This window comes from Macaca thibetana, chromosome 2, assembly GCF_024542745.1.
Source record: "Macaca thibetana thibetana isolate TM-01 chromosome 2, ASM2454274v1, whole genome shotgun sequence".
Taxonomy (NCBI): Eukaryota; Metazoa; Chordata; class Mammalia; order Primates; family Cercopithecidae; genus Macaca; species Macaca thibetana.
In genome coordinates, this window is record NC_065579.1 from 133,501,682 (window position 1) to 133,524,610 (window position 22,929).

The window sequence follows — 22,929 nt, forward strand, 5'->3', positions numbered from 1 at the left end:
GACACAACACAAATAATATTCCCAGAGGAATACTGCATTTCTCATATCTCTGATAAGACTGATAAGAAATCTGGTAGTACACTTGGTAAGAAACAGAATTGTAGAAGGAAAAAAATCAATGATGCGTCCAGAAGACAGTACTTTTCTAGGAAATGCTACGTTATTTTCAAACATGTCACCAAATCTGTACAAGTTATTGTCAGAAACCGTCTATCTTTATAACAAGTGGCAACATAAAAGGAACCTGTTAGTGTTCTAGTTTGAAGATCACCAAGGTGAGAGAATTCAAGGTGGAGGTTACATGAAGGACAACCTGTATCAAAAATAAACAAAATGTCTCAGAAGGATGCTCTGACTCACAGTAATCTTTCTTGATAAGCATATAGAATAATGGATTCATCACTCAGTTTTCTCTCTAGTTAGAATATTTATGTTAATGTAGTGTGCTGTGCTCCCCCAAGGATACAGAGAACAACATTAGATAATTAAGCAAGAAAGAAATGCTAAAGAAACTGAAATAATATGACTACCCACTTTTCAGCTCAAATATCAAATAATATGACTACACTTTTCAGCTCAAAATATTTCTGGTGTTAAGATTAGAATGACCTACAAAATATTCCCATAGAATAAAAAATTTATAACTTAAAATATCTGTGGCAAATATCCAGATAAGGAAAGTGCCTTGCTCAAGGTCAAGGCTACTTAGTAACAGGAATAGAACCTGTTACTAATAACAGGCACTGCTTAGTAGTTTTGACCTCCAAGTAGTCAGTGGGCATAGACAAATAGACAAAAGAGATACATCTAGTTTTCAGGTACTCAAGAGACTTTCTTCATATTATTATATATGGGTTAGCAAGGTCACATCACAACCCTTCATAATAAACAAGAGATTGACATATATAAATGTGTGTGTGTATATTTGTGTATATACATATGTTAACAAATATATATATGTTAACAAATATATATATACACATGCGCACACACAGTAACATGTTTCCCAATTCACTCCCAGTTTGTGCTCTTCCTCCAACTATAACCTTAGCAAACCACAATCCATAAAAAGCTGAGTAGGGGCCATTATCAAGAGACACAAAAGAGATGAGATTTGATATCTCTTTTCAAGATCTAAGCATCTTGACTTGTAGAGGATTGACTTTGTTTGCTATAGCACACTATCCAGTTAGGACTGAAAAATATTCCCAGAAGAATCCTAGGTAATTCTAACTTCTCTAGGTCAGATTTATCACTGAGACTCATTACACGGTTTTCACAATGCCCAAAGACATCATTACAGATAACCTCCAAATTATATAAATCCTACATAGCAAAGAGAGGGGAGATGAAGAATCCCAGATGTAACTGAATTATTAAATCCTAATCACAAAAGGAGACTATAAAGACTGTTTCATAACAGAAAGGTCTGTAGGAAACTATGCTACTGATTTAAAAAATATTAAGATGTCACCAAGATACAAGAGCATATTGAGGGGAACGAAGAGGAAACAGAAGCCTACCAAAGCAGGCTTGGAATGTCTGCCCAGCCAGACCACTGGATCTTAAGCTAGTTGCCCAGTAGAGCTCAACTCCATGCTTTTTGAATATTCCCTTTTACATCCACCCAGCAGAATTCATTTTCTCACTCTTAATCTAGTGCTCCTGACATTTTACTTTTGCTCCTTTCCTTTCATCCTTTCAAGATTAATATTAGTCAAAGTTATACTATTCTACTAAAAATTTTTAAAATGCAAATAATTAGGTGGAAAATATGTAATTAAGAATACTTTTCCTTGAATTTTCCTGATAATTGCTTCAATAATTTCCTTCACAAAAAACGTGGGCTTCATCTTAGTAAAACTATATCTTGTTATTAAATCACATATTGTAACCCAGAGTACAGTGGACTATCTAAAATTCAATCTGAATTTTCCAACCTTTTTGGCAAATGATATCATCACAATTCAAACTAGTGTAAGCAAAATAAGGTAAAATAATACCTCAAAATGAGGTAAAATAGTGGTGCAAGTAGCTAGAACATCCTTGGGTATGTCTGGTTATAGACACAGACATTCTCCCAGCTTACCAACCCTAACGAAGAGAAAGAACCTCTTTCCGAAGCTCCAGCAAAATATGGCAGGACTTATGCTCACTGACCATAACATGGTTTGGGTCATACACCCATCCCTGACAAAGCATGTGAGTATTCTCTTTGGGCAAGCCTGGGTTTCAGACCCTGTGATTAGAAGGTGGACTCAAGGCCATCCGAATTATATATACTAATTGGAAGGAAGGAATAGTTTCCTCTTGCACAAAAACCTGGTTCTCTTACCAGAAAAAGAGAGAATAGATTCTGGTCACAAGGACAAGAAACAGAAGGTTCACTACCAGAACACATACTCTAGAAAATACGAAAGTACCTCATGAAAGCATATGTTGCCATGGAATATTCCCAAAGGTAGTATTTTACAACGATGTCAACATATGGATGATCATTATGGATGAACCATATAATATAACTCTTGGTGCTTTACAAAGACATCTTCTGAAAGAGTATGAACTTTATATGCCAACTTGAAAATTATAAAATGTTATTGCCTTTATAATGGTAGGCCAAGAAACTAGGCAATCAGAAAAAATTCAAATGTTACTTCATAATTATAAAATTTTTAATTTAAAAAATCCTTCAAAATTAATATAATCGTTTATATATTTGGCAATTCTTTTAAAAAAATGAACAGGCTTATATGGTTTCAGTGCTCCATTTAAATGACATCTATAGTTATTTTTAATTGCTATTTACCAGAATCTTGATCTCCTTGTAAAATCTGTTACTATAGTAATCTCAGCAAATAATTAGCTCCTCAGGGAAAATCCAACTCTTCATAACTTCTAGTTGAAACAAAAAATAGCCTTTAGTTCTTCTTCCTAAATAATGATACATTTATTACTTATACATTGCTGCCCACTACATTTGTAAAATAAAACTAAAATTTTTTCTTAGAAATACTTTCAGACATTGTATCCACCTCTTCAAGATAAAGATTAAAAAAATTATTTTAACTGTTAACAGGTTTAGAAAAATTAATATACCATGGAGTCTATAGCCTTGCAAATTATTTTAAAGTGATTATTTTCTGTTCCTTGTTTTCTGTTCTTTTTTCTCCCATTTCACAAACCCCTGTGGCTAGAAACAGACAACAGATTAAGTACAATGAACATTCTTTCTGCTTACTAGGGACAAGTGATTATTTTTTTATTTTATTTTATTTTTTTTTTGAGATGGAGTCTCGTTCTATCACCCAGGCTGGAGTGCAGTGGCATAACCTTGGCTCACTGCAACCTCCACCTCCTGGGTTCAAGCGATTCTCCTGCCTCAGCCTCCCTAGTAGCTGAGATTACAGGCATGCACCATCACGCTAATTTTTGTATTTTTAGTAGAGACGGAATTTCACCATGTTGGCCAAGCAGAGGCTGGTCTCGAACTCCTGACCTCAAGTGATCCAACCACCTCAGCCTTCCTAAGTGCTGGGATTACAGGTGTGAGCCACTGTGCCCAGCCTAAGAAGTGACTATTTTCAAGCTAAGTAAATTAAATATATCTCTAAATAGCTCATAAATAATAATGTTAAGTGTAAATACTTAACTCTAATGTATATATGTTTTATTGTTTATATATATATAGAGAGAGAGTATTTAATTCTAAAAGGAATTTAAAGCAATTTCAAAGATGTCAAAGTAAAATAAACAAGATGAAGCAAAAGGCAAATAGAGTATAAAAGCAAGCTAAAACCAAGAATGAAGTTTGTACTCAATATGCATTCCATGAAGTCCACTTGCTAATAGTGGATGATAACCTAGGTACTTCAGTTTCAAAGTCCCCAAAGTGAACAATATAGGTTATTCCAATACAAAATAAAATACTGAATAGCAAAAGAGAATCCTACATTGTATCTGAAGTATGTCTGTAAACATTAGAACCTAGCAAGCCGAGCATAATATGTATACATATACACAGATATGCATATACAGAGAGATGCAAAATTCCTAAAGCTTGCATTTGTCCTGAGTTTACTACTTTATTGATTCTGATATACTCAAGCCAGAATGATTTCATATTGTCCTAATACAGACTTATTTTCAATATGTGCTAATGCTGTAGTTTGAGTAGGTTAAAATGATTTGTTCTAAATAGTCATTTTTACATGATAGGGTCAAGCAAAGTTAAAATTAGAGGTTGGATGCACCAGAAATAACAGAGAGGGAAGGCCAGGCTTGGATCCAAAGAAGCAGAGTCCTGGAAGCCCAAGGCTTATTGATTGATGGATGGAGAATACAAGGAAGCAATGGGTACAAAAAAAAAATGGCAGTTGCGTAACGTTACTGTTAAGAGAGAGAACAGAGAATCGGGAGCACAAGGTAAAGAACAAAGGAAATGTAAAGAAATAAAGATAAGAATAGAAAAATTTTAACATAGCATATGAGTGAACTACTTCTTAGAAGCTTAGTAGGACTTGCTCCAGTTTTTTTCTTGATAACCCACTGTTATCACTCACAGATTCAAAATTAATTCACTCGCCTTTCTGCAAATAGCCTAAAATGTATTCGTTATTTTTTTACAACAGAGTTATCATAATCAACAACATCCAAAGGAACAAGACCTTAAAATCAGGCACAGGATATAATCCTGACTATCTGGTTTCAGCACAGCATGTAATGAGGTAGATTCCAAGCAGCAGGTGCTTGGGAAAGAGTCATTGGCGATTCTAAGTTAAGACCTTGGTAGGATTCTTGTGATCTTCCTCAATCCAAGTAGCTTCAAGTGCCCTCCCCTAAACCTCTTTTCTAATCAGATTGCCACACTTAACCTTTTCGTGGGGGCCATCACAGCTTGGTCAAATAGACTCGGGCTTGACTCCCCAATTCACCTATTGACAAAGAATATTTATTTAGTTTTTCCCAGTTCCAACACTCACTACTATTTGGGGGATTATACTATTTATCTCAACAAGCTGCTATGGAAGCCAAATGAGATACTGTTGCAAAGTACCTAGTTATATCCCTGACCATCATGAAATGGTGGATATTATAGGCATAGGAGAGAAGTTCAAAAGCATTGGTATTACAGAGGGGTATGGTCTTCCAGTGATTGGAAAATATTTTTTCTAGAGATGAAAGCCTGTTTCTAATCCAGTCAACCTCCTTTTCACTGTGGGAACCCAAACAATCAGCATCTCACCCTCACCATATGCACAATGAGGTTGGATTAGATGTGACAGATCATCTCTAAGGTATGCTTCCCCTCTATAAAATTCTGTGGCTGTACAAATATTGTAAATTAGAAATTTTCCAATTAATTTCCCTTGGGGCTTACTAGTCTTACACTGAACTCCCTTCCTGTGCCTTCTAATTTTCATCATTAATATTTCAAATGATCGTGAAGAACAGGTTAAGATGATACCAACCCTAAAAAATAGTATTTTGTACTGTGGATGACCAAAACCTTTTGAAACAAGGCAGACCTTACATTAAATCTTGACTCTGCCATATTGGTTATATGACCTTGAAAAAGTGTTTTCAGCTCCCTGAGCCTTTGTTTCTATTTTACAAAATGAGGCTAATGAGTAATACCTACCTTAAAGTATTAGTTTCTGAGAACTTGAATTCTCCTGGCTTCCAGTAGGCATTCAATTTATATTATTTTGTGCCCTGAAAGAATCATTAAAATTCAGCTTTAAATCCTTCTAGATATGCTTAACACATTTTTGATTGAAGAACATGGCAAGTATCTTAAAGAAACTTTACCCCAAAAATCTTGTCTAATTTAAAAAGCCAAAAATAAAATAACAACAAGTTATCAAAATGATGGTTCTAACTTTGCTTCAGGTTGAGCATCCTTAGTCTGAAAATCTAAAATCCAAATGCTGCAAGACCCAACACTTTTTGAGCCAACAATATGATGACACAAGTGGAAAATGCCACACCACACCTCATGTGACAGGTTGCAGTCAAAATGCTGTCAACCTTTCCATGCACAAAACTATTTAAAATATTGTACAAAATTACCTTCAGGCTATGTGCATAAGATGTATATAAAACAAAAACGAATCTCGTGTTTAGACTTGGGTCCCTTCCCTGAGATATCTCATATGTATATGCAAATATTCCAAATTCTGAATAAAATGAAATCCAAAACACTCTGGTCCCAAGCATTTAAGATAACAGATACTCAACCTGTACCAAACTGTGGCAAGATAAGACTATTAAACATCTGAAGTGTACCTCAGATTGAACTATCAAGAATTACAACCACATCGAGAAATGTGTTTTAAATTGTTGTAATGAGCACACGTTGGTGATGAGACAAAAATTGTTATTCACTTCTGAAAGACCCCCGAACTGAATATTTAAGTACTATTTCAAAACCTATTTTTATAAAAGTGCATCAAAATGTTCAGAAAGATTATTTGTGAATAATGAAACACCATTTCAAAGTCAGGAGGAAAACTAGATTGGCTCACTTTTCAGTTCTCGTATTATTAGTTCAATAGGTTTATTTAAAAATCTCTCTGATCTTTTACTCTGACTCACTGAAAGCAAATTTTGAAAAGTGAAAAACCTATAAGGCTTTTCATTTTCTACTAAGTATCTTCCACAAATCTAACATCAATAAAATATGACAGCCCTGGACCTGAATATGCCAGCCTTTATATTGTTCTGATGCATTGCCTACCCTATCCACAGAACAATCACTAAAGTCAGCAGGAAAAAAGATCAATCAGTAAAAATAGGAATTTGAGTTTAATTCAAGTACCTGGGAATACCAAGATGCTTTCATATAATCTCAGTACTGATTACTTTTAAAAAGGCATAACACTTCATTTAAAATGAATATCTGAGTGCAGTTGATTATTTCTGCCCTTTATAGATCTGTAACTATTCAACTAATAATAACAACAAAAACAATAATCGTTAACAATTTCTTGAGTATATACAACAGAACTGAATCAGACTTAAATACTTTACATAGTGACCTCATTTAATCCTTAAAACAATTCTACTTACAGTTGAGAAAATTGAGTCTCAGCAAGTTTAAATACATTGATCAGACCACACTTTAAATAAATGATGGAACTAGGATTGAATTCAGACATGTCCTATATCTTTCATTCATTCATGAGTATATTAATTTATTCAACAAATATCTTTGTCCTAAAGAAATGCCACTGTAGCAGAAAGATGGCTGCAAATTCTTTGTCACTGTGCTCATAGAAAGGCAAAACCTATTGTTCTCTCCTTAAGTATAGACTTGCCCTGTGACTTGGTTTGACCAATGGAATGTGGTAGAAGTGACTAAGATACTTCCAAACTAGCACAAAGGAGATCTGCTGCTTTTGCTATCACCTTCTTGGAACATTCTGGGAACCATACCACTGTGGAGTGAGAAGCCCAAGCCATGCAGCAGGTCACAGGGAGCAGAACCAGGATGTGCCAGTCAGCAGCCTCAGTAACCAGCACCAAAGCTAGTCATGTGTGTAAGCAATCTTAGCATCTCAGGCCTGTTGAACACTGAGATCATTGCAGCCCCAACTAACACTACATGTAGTGGAAGAACCACCCAGCAGTATACAGTCAAGTCACAGAATAGCAAGAGATAATAAATGGTTGCTTTAAACAACTAAATTTTGGGGTGACTAGTTATACAGCAATAGATAAAGAGCTGCAGTATTTTTCTTGAAATGAGAGCATTGGGTATAATATAGCAAAACACAACTCTAGAAATAAAATAAATAACTATAACAATATTTTTGGCATAATATAGAAAAATACAACTCTAAAAGTAAGAAAAAGTGATGAAGCAATTGCTTTTCTCTTGTGGCTGGGTATGATTATTTTACTGAAAGCCTGGTAAAGTAGGAAAATCAGAAGAGACTATGGCTCTTTTTCTTCACTTATTTATTCATGTACTCATTAATTTAAACTTATTCATTTATATATTCATTAAGCCCCTATTTCTTGTTACATGTGAGTGTCTTTGTTAACTACTATGGGTCCTACTGTAAATCAAGATAAGCCTACTGCCTTTAAGAACTTTTAGGTCTACAGAAGGTAAATACTTTTTGGTTGATTGACTCTTATGCATTCCCAAAAGAGTAAAGTGGAAGTTAGAAAAACTAAGGAAAGCAAAGAGGAAAACTGGAGAAGCCCAGTCTATATTTTAATTTTTGCTGTTGATAATACACAAAGTAAATTATGAAATATGTACTGTACTTAGATTTTAATATTTCATTTCTACCCATAGAATGTTAAGCCCCCAAAAAATGAACATAAAAGAGAGTGTGTATTCAATTGCTTTTGCTCTTTTGCTTGGCTCTTCTTAAGGCTTCTGAGTTCGTAACCTGTCAGAGGATTAGTTTCTTTAAATGAAAAATTGAGATGATTCTACCCCTACCTACCCCGAGGTTTATTATGCCATGCAAAAATGATCATTATGAGATACAACTATCAAATCTTGATATTGGGGTTAGAACTTACTTACATACTATCTTATTCAGACCACAGCAATGCAAAAGTGATCTTTGATGCACTTATAAGCAGCAGAAGAAAATAAAAATTAACTGTAAAATCTCTACCCAAACTTAATTAAACAATGTCTCCCCACATTCAAACAGGCAATTCTAATAGGGCTGAGGATTGTAATACTCTGTCCTCCTGTCCTCAGAGCCGGGTGTGGCATGCAATTGGTTCCATCAGATTCCTCACCCAAGAATTGTTAGATTTGGAGCTAATGGAGGAAGGGCTTGAATTTTGAGTCACTGGTCAGAAGGATGTGAATCAAACACTATCCCACTATCTTCCCTGTTACACAGAGAAAGCCTATATTCTATAACAAAATATGAGATCCATAGAGACAAACAGAGGTGAGAGACAGACCAAGTCTTGATAACTTCGCTTGGTCCCCTGGATCAGGCTGTGCCTAAAACTGTGATAAACCTTTACTTCAAAGTTGTGTGAACCAAAACTTCTCTTTTACCATTCAAGTTAACGTAAGTTGGATTTCTGTCCACTGGTTCCAAAAGAATCTTGACTGAAAATAAAATGAAAGCATCAGAGGTATATTGAAATCATCTGAGACCTTTCATAATTTGTTTGGGCAATTAATCTCTTATGAGGATAAAAGTATCTCTAATAGTAAACTAAGAAAGACCGTAGTAAAAAAGCAAGGGACACAATGTAACACTCTTATCCTAGCCACCAACCTGATTGCATTCTTTACTTTCTAGTCAAGCCCCTTCTTCCCTTGTCTAACTACAGATCAACACAGATTTTTTCTCATCTTTTTTTTTTTTTTTTTTTTTTTTTTTGAGACAAAGTCTTGCTCTGTTGCCCAGGATGGAGTGTAGTGTTGTGATCACGGCTCACTGCAAACTCCACCTCCCAGGTTCAAGCGATTCTCCTGCCTCAGCCTCTCAAGTAGTTGGGACTACTTGGACAGGTACACACCACCATACCCAGCTAATTTTTGTATTTTTAGTACAGACAGGTTGCCAGGCTGGTCTCAAACTCCTGACCTCAAGTGATCTGCCCTCCTGGGTCTCCCAAAGTGCTAGAATTACAAACATGAGCCACCACACCCAGCTTAACCTGTCTTTTTAATTACCAATTCACAAAGTGCTATCCTCCAGGATGCCAGGAAATGAACTGGGGGACAGAAGAAAGAGTCAAGAAAAGAAGATAAAACTTAGTTTGTAGCCTAGTGGCACAATAGCTAACATGTCTAACCATCAGCAAATGCTCAAAAATCCTGAGCTCAGAAAAGCCTTATTCACTACTGTTACAGAAATAAATCCAGAAGGTTAGCTATGCTGAATATGTTAGGGAAATGGAGAAGCACTGCTATTTTGATTATCAATTCAAAAGAAAATTAAATTTACTAATGGAAACTACCACTATTCATTTCCTGGGCATATGTAAAGATAAAGCCAGCTTAAAACAACAAATAACCACCTAATCTTTTAACCTTCAAATATGGTGCAAAAGCATTACCTAAAAGGTACTTTTTCATTACTAGTGAAGCAGGCTTTAGTCTCAAACTTTACCTTAGACCATTCAACATCTGCCCATTTGTCTTGTACTGACTTTTCCTTTCAGTGCCCTGGATGTCAAGGGAACTTGGCTGCCAAAGACTGAGGCTGGAATCAAAGTGCTCTGGGCTTTCCCACCAGAACTCCATCCATGGGGCATAGAGGCAGACTTGGAAACAGACAAATGCTGTGTCTGCAAAATAAATTAATTAGTGTAGGGCAAAATGGGCTCTATCCTTTCCTCAACCCCAGCCCCAGGAAAAAGCAAGAGTCTTGTGGTCATTTTGCCTTTGCTTACATCCATTGCTGCCTGACGCTAAAGAAAGGCTCCTTAGTAGACCATGGTAAGCCCCCTTTTATCCTCCTGCTGTCAGGGATGAAAGATTCCAACTCTCAAGTGCAACACAGCTGCAGGCGCCGACTTTTCCAAAAGATAAAAATCAAGAAAACCAAAAAAGACCACAAGTTCACTTTGAAATTAAAAAAAAAAAAAAAAAGGCCTTCTCAGAGTGGCTACTTTCCAGACACCAGACACACAAATGCTTTAAAGACAAAAACAGGTTGTTACATTTGTCAGGGTGAATAAAAAGCCTAGAGCAGGACTGTCAAGTCTCTCTGTGCTAAGGAATGCCTTCTCAATTTTTTGCAGCCTTGAGAACTGGGAGATGACTGGGAAATTGCCGATGGGGCAGGGAAAGGGCTATACTCTATATGCTGGCATTCAGAGACAAACTCGGAGGGGCAGCAACAGCAAAGAGGAGTCTTGGTGCTCTTATTGGAGTTCCCAGGCTTTATTGACCATGGATACTATTATTCAATCAAATATTTATTGTGTGCCTACTACATATTGGCCACTATTCTAGGTCCTGTGGATGTATTAGTGAACCAAGCAGGAAAAAAAAAAATCATCTACTCATGTGAAGGTTATGTTGTAATAGACTTTGGGGACAAAGACAGACAATAAATTAAACAAATAAGTTTATAATACCTTAGAAAATAAAAAGCACTATAAATAAAATAAAGCCAGGAAGAGATATAGGAATTGCCAGAAGGGCAAATGGTAGCTTGCCATTTAAAATTGGTGTTCAGAGAAGATTACAGGCAAAGCCAAAGTTTGAAAGATTTGAAGGAGGGAAGGAAGTAAACCAGATATTTGGGAAGAAGAGTGGTAGTGGAAAAGGAGAGAGCAAGAGCAAAGACTGAGAGGAAGGACCTTGCCAGCCAGGTTCAAAGAACAGTAAGCAGGATTCATGTCTGCAGTAGAGACAGTGATAGGGGCAGAGGTTAGAGATGAGGTCAGAGAAGTAGTTTTGGACCAAATTATATACGGATTGATAAAACAACAGTTTTTGCTCTGATGTGGGCAGTCCTCAGAAAGTTTTGAGCAGAGGTATGATACAATATAACTTAGCTGCTGAATTGAGAAGGACAGAAGCAAGGACATTAGTTAGGAGGTCATCACAATACTACAACTAGTACTCTGGCGATTTCAATAGGCATCTTAATTTTTTCACAGTCTACCTTCAAATAATACTATACTACTTCATACATAATGTAATAACCAAATCACTACAACAGAATACTTCCATTCCTCCCTCATTCCTTTGCGCTATTATCATATTTTACTCTTATGTTATACATCCCACAATGCATTATTATTTTTGCTAAAAATAAAATTAGTTTTTCAAAGAAACGTAAACATGAGGAAACAAAGTCTTTGCGTGTTTTCCTACATATTTACTATGTCTTGCACTCTTCATTCTTTTGTGGAGGTTCAAAGTTCCCTCTGGCATTTTCCTTCATCTTGAAATTTTCTTTATGATTTCTTCTAGTGCAGAAAGGCTGGGAATGAGTTATCTCAGCTTTTGTTTGTCTGAAAGCGTCATTTTACCTTTCCTTTTGAAGGATATTTTCACTGGGGATATAGAATTCTAAGTTACTATTTTGTTTCTTTCTGCGCATGATATTAAAGATGCCATTTCATTATCTTCTGGACTGCATTGTTTCTTGCAAAAAGTCAGTGGTACATCTTACTTTGTTTCTTTGTAAGATGTCTTTTTCTTTGGCTGCTTTTAAGACTCTTAAAGAATCTCTGATTGTAATTGTGATATACATTGTTATAGTTTTTTTATGCTTATTCTACTTTGGACTCATTGAGCTTCTTGGATCTGTAGGTTTACAGATTCCATCAAATTTGGGGATTTTTCAGTCATTAATTTTGTATCTCCTGTCCCATCTTTTGTTTCTGGGATTCCAGTTACATACGATAGAACCCTGTGTTCCTATGGGTCACTGAGGCCCTGTTCATTATTTTTGAGCTTTATTTTTCCTCTGAGCTTTAGTTCAGATAATTTCTATTATGTCTTTAAGTTATATGATTGATCTTTTTTTTCTGGAGGGTCCAATCAACTGTTATCCTCATCTAGTTAGTTTTTTTATTCCTGATATTGTGTTTCTCAGTTTAGAAGTTCCATTTGACTTTTTCTGTATTTTTCATTCATCACTTCATTGTGTCCATATTTTAATTGAAATCTCATACATGTTTACAGAGCTGTTTTAAAATCTTTGTCTGGTAATTCCACTATTTCTATTATACCTGGGTCTGATTCTATTGACTAATTTGTCTCCTGGTTATGGGTCACATTTTCCTGCTACTCAGAGTGTCTAGTACTTTTTAATTAGATGAAAGGCATTATGAACATTATGTTGCTGAGTATCTGGATTTTGCTGTCTTCTTCTAAAGACTGCTGAAGGTTATTTTGGCAAGCAGTAAACATTTCTTGCAAATGAGATTTTAAAGCCTTATTTTTATGATCTGTTAAGATAAGTTGAATGTAGCCTTTACCTTAGAGCTAATTTAGTCATCCTACTGAGACATAACCCTTTTGGGTGGCTCTAATGAATGCACGAGGTGTTTAATGCAGTCTCCCAATATGGTTGGAACTTAAACATCTCCCAACCCTGTGTGAGATCTGGGAAAGGTTTAGCTCACAGTTATCCAGTCACTTCCATTGCCCAGCCTTGTGAAGCTTCACCATTTGCATGAACATCTTAGCATTCAGCAAACATTCAAGAAGAATCCTATGCATATTTCTGGAACTATTTTTTATACATGATTCTCTCCTCCTGGTGCTCTGTACCACAAATGTCAGTAACTTTGTTCTCCACAAATTCCAATATTTATCCCTTCAACTCAGAAGTCCTGATGGGCTTTGATTATGTTTCATCTCTCTGTGGCATAGTCCAGAAAGTACCTTCAGGCTAAACTTGGAGTGAGCTTAGGAATTATCTTGTCTGTTGTCCTTCTCTCAGGAGCCACAGTCCTACAATACCAGTTGTCCAACAATCAAAAATCATTATTTTAAAGTTTTTTCAATTTTCTGGGTTTCTTTATGGTGGGAGAGCAAGGATAGAGCTAGAAAGAACTTGAAAGGAAAGTCCACACCCTTCCCTTTTGTAGATGAAGCAACAGAGACTCAGGGTGGAGTTGCAGTATGCTCAAGGTCACACAGCTACTGGTGAAAGCATCAAGCGCAGAAGCTGTTTTCGAAGTGCAATGTCTTTCTCACTCCAGCATGCTGCCTCTTGCAGAATGATTGGTAGAGTATAGTATATTAGTTTCCTAGGGCTGTTGTAACAAATTATTACGAGCTAGGAAACTTAACACAATAGAAATTTTTTCTCCCTGGCCGGGAGTGGTGGATCATGCCTGTAATCCCAGCACATTGGGAGGCCAAGGCGGGCAGATCACTTGAGGTCAGAAGTTTGAGGCCAGCCTGGCCAACATGTTAAAACCCTGTCTCTACTAACAATATAAAAATCAGCCAGGCGTGGTGGCACTTGCCTATATTCCCAGCTATTTGAGAGGCTGAGGCAGAAGAATCACTTGAACCCAGGAGGTCGAAGTTGCAGTGAGCCAAGATCACACCACTGCACTCCAGCTTGGGTGACAGAGTGAGACTCCATAAAAAAAGAAAGAAAGGAAAGAAAGAAAAGGAAAGGAAAGAAAAGGAGGAAGGGAGGAAGGGAGGGAGGGAGGGAGGGAGGGAAGGAGGAAGGAAGGAAGGAAGGAAGGAAGGAAGGAAGGAAGGAAGGAAGGAAGGAAGGAGAGAGAGGTGAGGGAGGGAGGGAGGAAGAAAGAGAGGGAGAGAGAAAGAAAGAAAGAAAGAAAGAAAGAAAGAAAGAAAGAAAGAAAGGAAGGAAGGAAGGAAGGAAGGAAGGAAGGAAGGAAGGAAGGAAGGAAAAGAAAGAAAGAAAAGAAAGAAAGAAAGAAAGAAAGAAAGAAAGAAAGAGCGAAAGAAAGAAAGAAAGAGAAAAAATTTATTCTTTCCCAATTATACAGACCAGAAATCCAAAACCAAAGTGTTGGTAGGGCTAGTTCCTTCTGAAGGTTCTGAAGGAGAATCCATTCTACAACTCTCTCCTAGTTTTGGTGATTGTTTGAAATCCTTGATGTTAGTTCACTTGCAGACAAATCACTCCAATTTTTGCCTTGTTTTCACATGGCCTTATCCTATCCTCTGTTTATGTCTTCTCTTCTTCTTATAAGGACACTTGTCATTGGATTTAGGGTTCACCCAGTAAACTCAGGATGATTTTATCTAGAGATCCTTCACTGAATTACATCCACACATACCTTTTCTCCAAATCGGGGTACATTCACAGGTACTGGGGGTTAGGACGTGGACATATTCTTTTTGGGAGGGGGCACAATTCAACTTTCAAAAGGTAGAAAAGGGGAAGGGTAAATAATGCAGTCAAAGTCACAATTTGGGAATATTTGCCTCATATAAAAGCAGATATTGAGGTTTCCCCTAGCTGAATCTATTTTGAAGAATTTGAAAGGGTTTCCATCTAGGACCATGAAGGAAAAAATATGCAAAAGCAGGTTGATAATGTTGTATTTCACCTGGGCACAATCATGGTACTGGCTTATACCTCACTACATTCATTACGTGCATCATGCATTTAACATCACTGTTAATTTGGCCAAATAACCCAAGATGCAACAAGGAATTATTGCTTTCTTTAATCTAACCTCTTCTGTCTCTAATAACCATATCAGTCATGACTAGAGGCTTGAATCCTGAAAACAGGGATATGTAGTAAAGATAAATTACTGAAAAGCCCTTACCTATAATAGGAGGAAAGTCATCACTATAACAATTGTGTTTGCTGAGATGACCCAGTGCCAGTTTCAGAGTCTTTATTAGGTCAAAAGGAAAGGACATCTAATTGCTATCTTAGCTATCATTTTTTACTAACCACTGAACTGTGGTTTTTGTTTTTTAGCATAAAGTCTTTTTAAAAAAAAAATTTCCAACTTTCTTAGTAGGTTCAGATGGTGCATTGTGAGACAAAGGCAAAAGCAACAGGGAGAATCATCTCATGAGAAAAATTAGCAATAAAGCACTGTGACAGGACAGCAAAGACACTTTGTTAAAAAATTATTTCCACCGGAATAATTTTACAGTGTTAATTTGTTAAGAAAAAAATCTCTAGAACAGAGATCCTTAAGCAGTTCTCTGAAACTTTGTTAATACAAACTCTTCCACTACATTGCAATTGGGAATACATCTTTCAACCCACATTTTGCCTGGGTTATAAGTCCTATTGGGTACTGAGCAGAGGCAGTCAATTTGGTTTGCTTTATGATCTGAACCAAACACAAACATTAAGTGAGGTCAAATAACACACCCCACTGGCAATCCTCAAATCTCTAAAGCTGATTTAAAAGAGACTGGGAAATTGAGCTCAACAGAAATGGCAAAAATAAGGAAGTTCATTTTTAACAAACAAGGAAGCCTACCAATACCAATCTCCATTGTGCCACAGATGCCTCACTGTGCCCAAATTGGATTGGAATGCACAAGCCAAAAAGCACAAGCACAATTGCCCCTCCACCCCCCAAGAAATCACAATTTGGCAGAAGGGAAAGATTTAGAGGAATGTTAACTTAATGCACCTAAGATTCAAATCATGATTAGAAAAGGGTATTCTGGATATGACAATTTAAGGTAGGTAAAGAGAGTTACAAATATGCCCAAAGTAACTGGAAAATGAGCCTAATACCAAGAGAATTACAGAATATTGGTGATGGAAGAGAATTAGAGAATAATTTTTACCTTAAAGTATAGATCCTGAGTTCAGAAAGAAGCAGTTACTTGCCCAAGGTCATAGTGTCTAAAACTAAAATGGGATTAGAACCCACATCCTTTTGAGTCTGGTGCTCTCTCTACTCTGCAATCAATTGTTCTCAAGGCTGTGGGGGGATGTTCAGAGTTTCTTGAAGTTCACAACTGGGCCTCCTTTCTTTCTCTCTCCTCCTCTTCCTTATCTCATTCTTTTCCCAAGCGTTTATTCTCATTGACAGACTTAGTCATCCAAATGTATTTCTCCAGTTTTGACATCTCTGAACTCCAGACTTAGAATCAACAGTTCTATTTCTGGGTCTCCCAAGCAGCTCAAACTTAACATGTGCAAATGTAAACATCTGCCCCCATCCTTCCCACTACAAGCTTGTTCCTCCCTGCTTGTTCTCTATCTACCAGATGGAACTATCATCTTACCAGTGTCAGTCTTGAATTTGTATCTTTTTTTACCCTTTCCCTACATCCAGCCATCAGTAAGACCTCCTAAGTGTATCTCGAAAACATCTATCCACTTTCTCTGACTCCAGCTTAGTCCAAGCCACCAACATCTTCCTCCTGGACTGCCTCCTAACCTCCCTCTCTCTCTGTTCTGATTTTTCCACTTCCAGTTCATTTGCCACACAGCAGCCAGAGTGATCTTTTAAATACATTCCATTTACAATAAAATCTAAACTCTTCACCATTGCCTATAAGATCAAGCATTATTTGGCCCCTTACTTCTCTAATCTCATAGCATGCCACCTTCTTCCTTGACCCCTCCGCTCCTGGCATAGTGAACTCTCTAAATTCCCAAAATGCACTGTGCTTTTTCTAGTGCAGGGCCTTTGCACATGCTGCTCCCACTGTCAGAAGTGTTCTTCTTTTCATTGTGAAAGGCTAGTTCCTTTTATAATTCGGGGCTCATGTTATGTGTCACTTATAAAAAAGAGGCCTTTCCCGATCACTCATCTCAATGAGGTTTTCTTTTTAATTTAACCTTTCATTTTCAATTAATCATTAATATTTCAGAAAGTATATCAACATTGCCTAACATGCTGTTTTACACACAATAGATATATGATCAATGTTTGACATAAATATACATATCTTTAAAATATTTGGTTTAACCAGCTAAATTTTTAATATTTTATGAACTAATTAGCCCTAAGTCATGAATTTCCCTGCCTTTTTTTTTTTTTTTTTTTTTTTTTTTTTGAGACAGAGTTTCACTCTCGGTGGCCATGCTGGAGAGCACTGGTGCGATCTCAGCTCACTGCAACCTCTGACTCCCAGGTTCAAGAGATTCTCCTGCCTCAGCCTCTTGAGTAGCTGGGATTACAGGCTCTTGCTACCACGCCCAGCTAATTTTTGTATTTTTAGTAGAGACAGGGTTTTGCCATGTTGGCCAGGGTGGTCTCGAACTCCTAACCTCAGGTGATCCACCCGCCTCACCCTCCCAAAGGGATTACAGGCGCAAGTCAGTATGCCCAGCCAGATTTACTTATTTTTTATGAGATTTAAAACATTTTTTAGAGATAAAGTCCTGCTATGTTGCCCAGGCTGGAGTGAAGTAGCTATTCATAGGCATGATTGTTGCACACTACAGTGTTGAACTTCTGGGTTCAAGTGATCTTCCCACCTCAGCCTCCCAAGTAGCTGGGACTACAGGCACGTACCACTGAGTCCAGTGTATTTTTATAAGATTTTTTAAAAGATTACACATTCTAAATTATGACATCCACATGCCATTTACTTTTGTGTGGAATTATAAGGTGATATTTTAAATGATGGGAATGAACAACTTGACATGTATATCAGTAACCTCTAAACATCTATTTCAAACATCTATTAACTGAAAGTCATGATTACTCCAGCTCTTATACTAAGAACTTCCAGACATTAGAGCAATATACATATTCCAAAAGTGACCTAGTTCAATTTGACAAGTAAATAATTTTCCTATGTTTAGGTAAATTTGAAAAATATACATAATTACTACCTCATCCTAGTTAGAATCTCATTTATATTTATTCCACTATGTTCATGATTTTGTGACAAATTTAAAAGACATCGTATTATTAAAAGTGTATAAGATTAGCTCCCTCAACTCACTATGTCTAGTAATCATTCTGAATAAATAGGCACTGGCTTTGAATATGGCCTGTTCCAGTTTATGGACAGTTGTAGGCAAGTAAACTTGTTGGGCAAAGAGGTGAGCTGTAGGATGACTGAGGGTAAATTGTCACTACTGTATATAAAGAAGACAAATGAGATGTAGGAAGAGATCTGTTATAATACTATATATGACATATCTATGTTTTTCATATATTTCAGAATTAGAGAAACAAAGGTATGTAATCTTTTCTAAGATGTATAGATGATTTACTTTTAAAAATATTTCTTGATTTATAATGTAAATAAGATTAAACGAATATGGGTTACTCTTGAATTTCAAAATTGGCACATGTAAATGAGCATTTTAATACAAATAATTAGAATATATTTATATCGTATATAAATCTACACAATGGAAGATACTACTAAAATTTTGCTCTATAGCACCTTACCCTAGAAAAAATAGAATTCTGGATTTCTCTTTAAAAAAATCACTGAGAATAATTAGATGATGACTGTAAAATAGGTTTTCCCATTACAATACTGCTTCTGTCATTCAAACTTCTGACAACAGTTGTAGCTGGAGACTGAAGCACTTTATGAGAAAGCCTCATTCTTCCATCAGCTGGGTCACATCCAAAGTATTTCACCTGAATTTCTTGGCCAACTTCTAATCCTAGGGCAGTAGGATGTTTAATCTTTCATTGATCAACTTGTGTGTTATAAAGCAGTACCGCAGTCATATTTGGATATAATTTTACCATTACACCAGTATCTCTGCTTTCAGTTATTGTGGCGGTATACCCTGCTCCAAATTCTAATTGCTGCTCCTGATCTTCCTTGCAGATTTCGGCAATCAAGTCTCTTGCCTCATGCATAGAACTGGGTGTTGATGCAAATATAGAAAACGTTTCTTCATCCACCTAATAGTTACAACTGTTTCAACCTGATGTTTTTTAAGTTATATCCACCCAGTCCAACAAGTTTTTCTAGTTTTGATAATGGAACCTGAACAGTTTCTACAACAGGTCCATTTTCTTTTCTAGATGTTTGAGATTTTGAAATAGTTTTGTTCATGATCTGTAATATCTCCTTTTTTGCCACTGAAGCTTGTTGAATAGCCTCCATTACAATTTTCATTGGTATTCCAGGTAATTTAATATCAGCGTGTAATGCAGTTATCCCTTTATTAGTGCCAGCTATTTTGAAGTCCATGTCACCACTGTAATCTTCAATTCCCAGAATATCTGTTAGCAAATGATAATCTTCTATTTCACCCTTCTCAAGATCGGTTTTGGTGGCCAATCCCATTGCTACGCCTGTGACAGTAGGTGAAATTGGACCCCCTGAATCCATTAATGCTAAACTTCCACCCCATCCAGATGCCATAGAACATGGCCCATTTGACTCTAGGACTTGAGATGTAACTCTTACAGTGATAAGAAAATATTTGGGAATAACATTTTACAAAGCTTTCTCAGCAAGAGCACCATGCCCAAGTTCTCTTCTATTTAAACCAGTGACTTTGACAATTTAATTAGTTGCATAAGAAGGAAACTCATAGTATCCCATATATCCCATTTATAGCTATTATAACTTGATCCAACTTAATACTGGATTCTAATGAATCAAATGTAACAGTACAAAGCACCTGTGTTGTCCTCTTTGAAATAATTCTGATCCATGAAGGGTTTTAAATATATCTACCTCACAAGCTATATTCCTAAGTAAAGTCAAATCCCGACCATGGCATCTTTTGTATTCATTCAAAATAATACTTCTAAAAACTTCCTTTGCAACAACATTGAATAATTCTATTATTTCATATAGATCAACCTCTGGAAATATTTCTTTTAGTTGCTCCTCTGTATCTAATCTTATTTTGTTAACAGCTTCATCTCTGGAAATTTTATCATGTTCACAATCTGTAAAAACTGCATAGCGTCTCTCCATAGCAAGTTTATTAGCATGTTTCACAATCTCTGGTGAAGGGGTAAGTAACTTCTGAGGTGTCCTCTTGGTAACACCAATTTCTTTACCAACTGCTGGATGCCCTGAATTATTTGTTGGGTATATTTCACTCCCACTTTGACAGCATGGCAAAAGTCCTGCTGTAAAATGTTCTCTGCAGAGGCTTCCACATGACAATCTGACTTTTAGGTGCTCCAGCAACCACTACATTTAAAGTACTAGAAGACATTTCTTTTCTTGTTGGGTTAACAACACATTCTCCATCAGTCATTCCTGTTCATACTGCCCCAACAGGTCCATTCCAAAGAATATCTGATCATGAGAGGGCTACAGAGATGCCATTAATTGCTAAGACATCAAGCTCATTAATACCATCTACAGCTAACAGATTATAAGAACCTGTATATCATAGAAGTAGCCAGCTGGAAAGATCAGCTGGAAAGATAGGTCTAATTGAACAATCTATTATTCAACTTGTAAGAATTTTTTTTATCAGAAGTACCAATCTCTCTTCTCAGAGGGTTTATGGGAATTCTACCTGCTGCAGCAGCCTTTTGTCTGTAGTCAACCACCAAAGGCATGAACTGGGAAGGTGAAGGTTTTGTTTTACTGACTGCTGTGACCATTACTGCAGTGTCACCTAACTGTACTACAGCAGAGCCATCTGCAAATCTGGCCAGCTTTCCAGAGGATATTTCTAATTTCCTGTTGCCCAAGTCCACGGCCACAGCTCAAGACCCTGTGCTACTCAATAGTGCTCACACCTGCAACTGGATGAGTACCCGATCCCACCCTGGCAGACAGAAGGGACCATCGCTCAGCGGCCAGAGCTGGAGGCTCAGTGAGGTCTTAGCTTCCTCCTGCTATCCTCTGTAGCTATGCCTTAGTGTTTCCTTCACAGCACTTATTACAATTTGTAGTCATTTACTGATGTGATTATCGGTTATTATCCCTCATGAGTCTCACAGCTAAATGACAGCAGGGATCAAGTCTGTCTTCCTCCCTGTGTCACAGTTGTATCTGGCACCAAGCACATACAAGGCATTTGATAAGTATTCTTTAACATAATGAAAATGAAGTACATTTATAACACTGTTCTTTCTACCCAAAGAGAACACAAAAGATTATGGACTTCCATTCTGTGTCAATATATTCAACAGGATAGAAGAAATATCACAACTGAGGGCTGCAAAACACTGAAAGTTATCAACGCTTGTTCTCTAGAGATCCTTGTTAAACAATGTCCCATCCATCAAGGGTGAATTAAATTTGTCCCTGGCTTGAGGACAGAATAAGATGACTTCACCCGGCCCCTTATAAACTTATAATTTTATGAAAAATCCATAAGCTCTCATCTTTCCAGCACTCTGATAACAAGGTAATTACCCTTTTAATGAAAAAGGAACCCTTTTTATATCTATCCCCATTGAATTATGGACCTCAAAATTGAATTGGAGTCTAATAGACATCAAGCACAACTACCTGCCAGTTCCTAACAAGGATGACGGAAAAAAAAAAAGAAATACATAGTGATATCAGGGGAGCCAAGGGGCAGTGTGACAGGGTGTCCTTCCTGCCTTCTCTGATGACCCTTTGCTATCAACACCAGTTCTGCCTTTTGTGCCTTACTCAGTTTGTAAGCCAGACTGCAACAGCAGAAAAGTCATTAGTCACCCTTCCCTATCTGTTCCATGGGCTTTGAAATGAAGCCCCGGTTCAGGTTCCTGTTTACGTGACTTTCTCCATTCCTACTATGTTGACCTTAATCAAAGCGCTGGGCTCGGTCCTGACAACACGTTCAGATCCCACACTGCACTAGCCCTGCTCCAGAATCTCAATCTATTTTCCCAGTGTCCTAAGACCTGTCAAAGCCCCTGTCACCAGCCTCTTCCGCTACTGACTGAGCTCTTACATCGAAGGACTAATTAATGGAACCACAACACCAACACCCCACATGAATTGCACCCAGAGTCCACAATCTATACTCCTTCCCCATGCTCCTTCAGTTTATCGATGCTGCTTAATTATCAGTAGTGGCTCAGATTAAGCCCTAAACATTTAGCTACCCTGTTCCACAGCCAAGACTGTTACTCTCACTCCTCCCTCCTAGGTCTTGCCTAACTCCCCCCATTTCAGATATTTTATAGCTGAGTCTATCCAAGTTGTCACTCACAGCTAAATTCAGACTTTTACTTCTTCTTCACATTTTAATCCTTTGTGATCTCTTTTTATGCAATTGCCAGTTTAGAGGCATAATCTTGTGAATCTTTTACCTTCTGGACAGTAGCATTGGAAAGTTCATTACTTTCAGTTACGATACAACATTGAGTGACAAATGCAGCTTCGGAAAGCGGAACAACTTTTTTCTCCTTGAGAGTCTTTGCACAACTTTCCATATTTGGAACCCAAGGACATTTCCTTTCTCTCTCTGCTAACGTGGAGTACAGAAAGGTTACATTAGCTAATAAAAGCCCTCTGCTGACAAAAGATGCTTTTGAAAAGTCACTCGAAAAGGGAGCTCTGTCGATAGCTTTATTAAAATAAAATGCCACATCTTTGTGAAGTTAAAAGTCTCTGGATTGTGGTTAAAAGTCTGGTCTGCTCCAAATACAATGGAAAGTCTT

At 37.1% G+C, this 22,929-nt stretch overlaps 1 protein-coding gene and 1 pseudogene across 1 annotated transcript in view; one reads left to right on the forward strand and one right to left on the reverse strand.

Moving 5' to 3' along the window:
• The window catches only part of LOC126948999 (uncharacterized), a 229,927-nt gene that overhangs the window by 142,903 nt on the left and 64,095 nt on the right, over nt 1-22,929 (forward strand). The window lies entirely within an intron of this gene.
• Nucleotides 18,826-21,358, reverse strand: LOC126948976 (polyribonucleotide nucleotidyltransferase 1, mitochondrial-like; annotated as a pseudogene).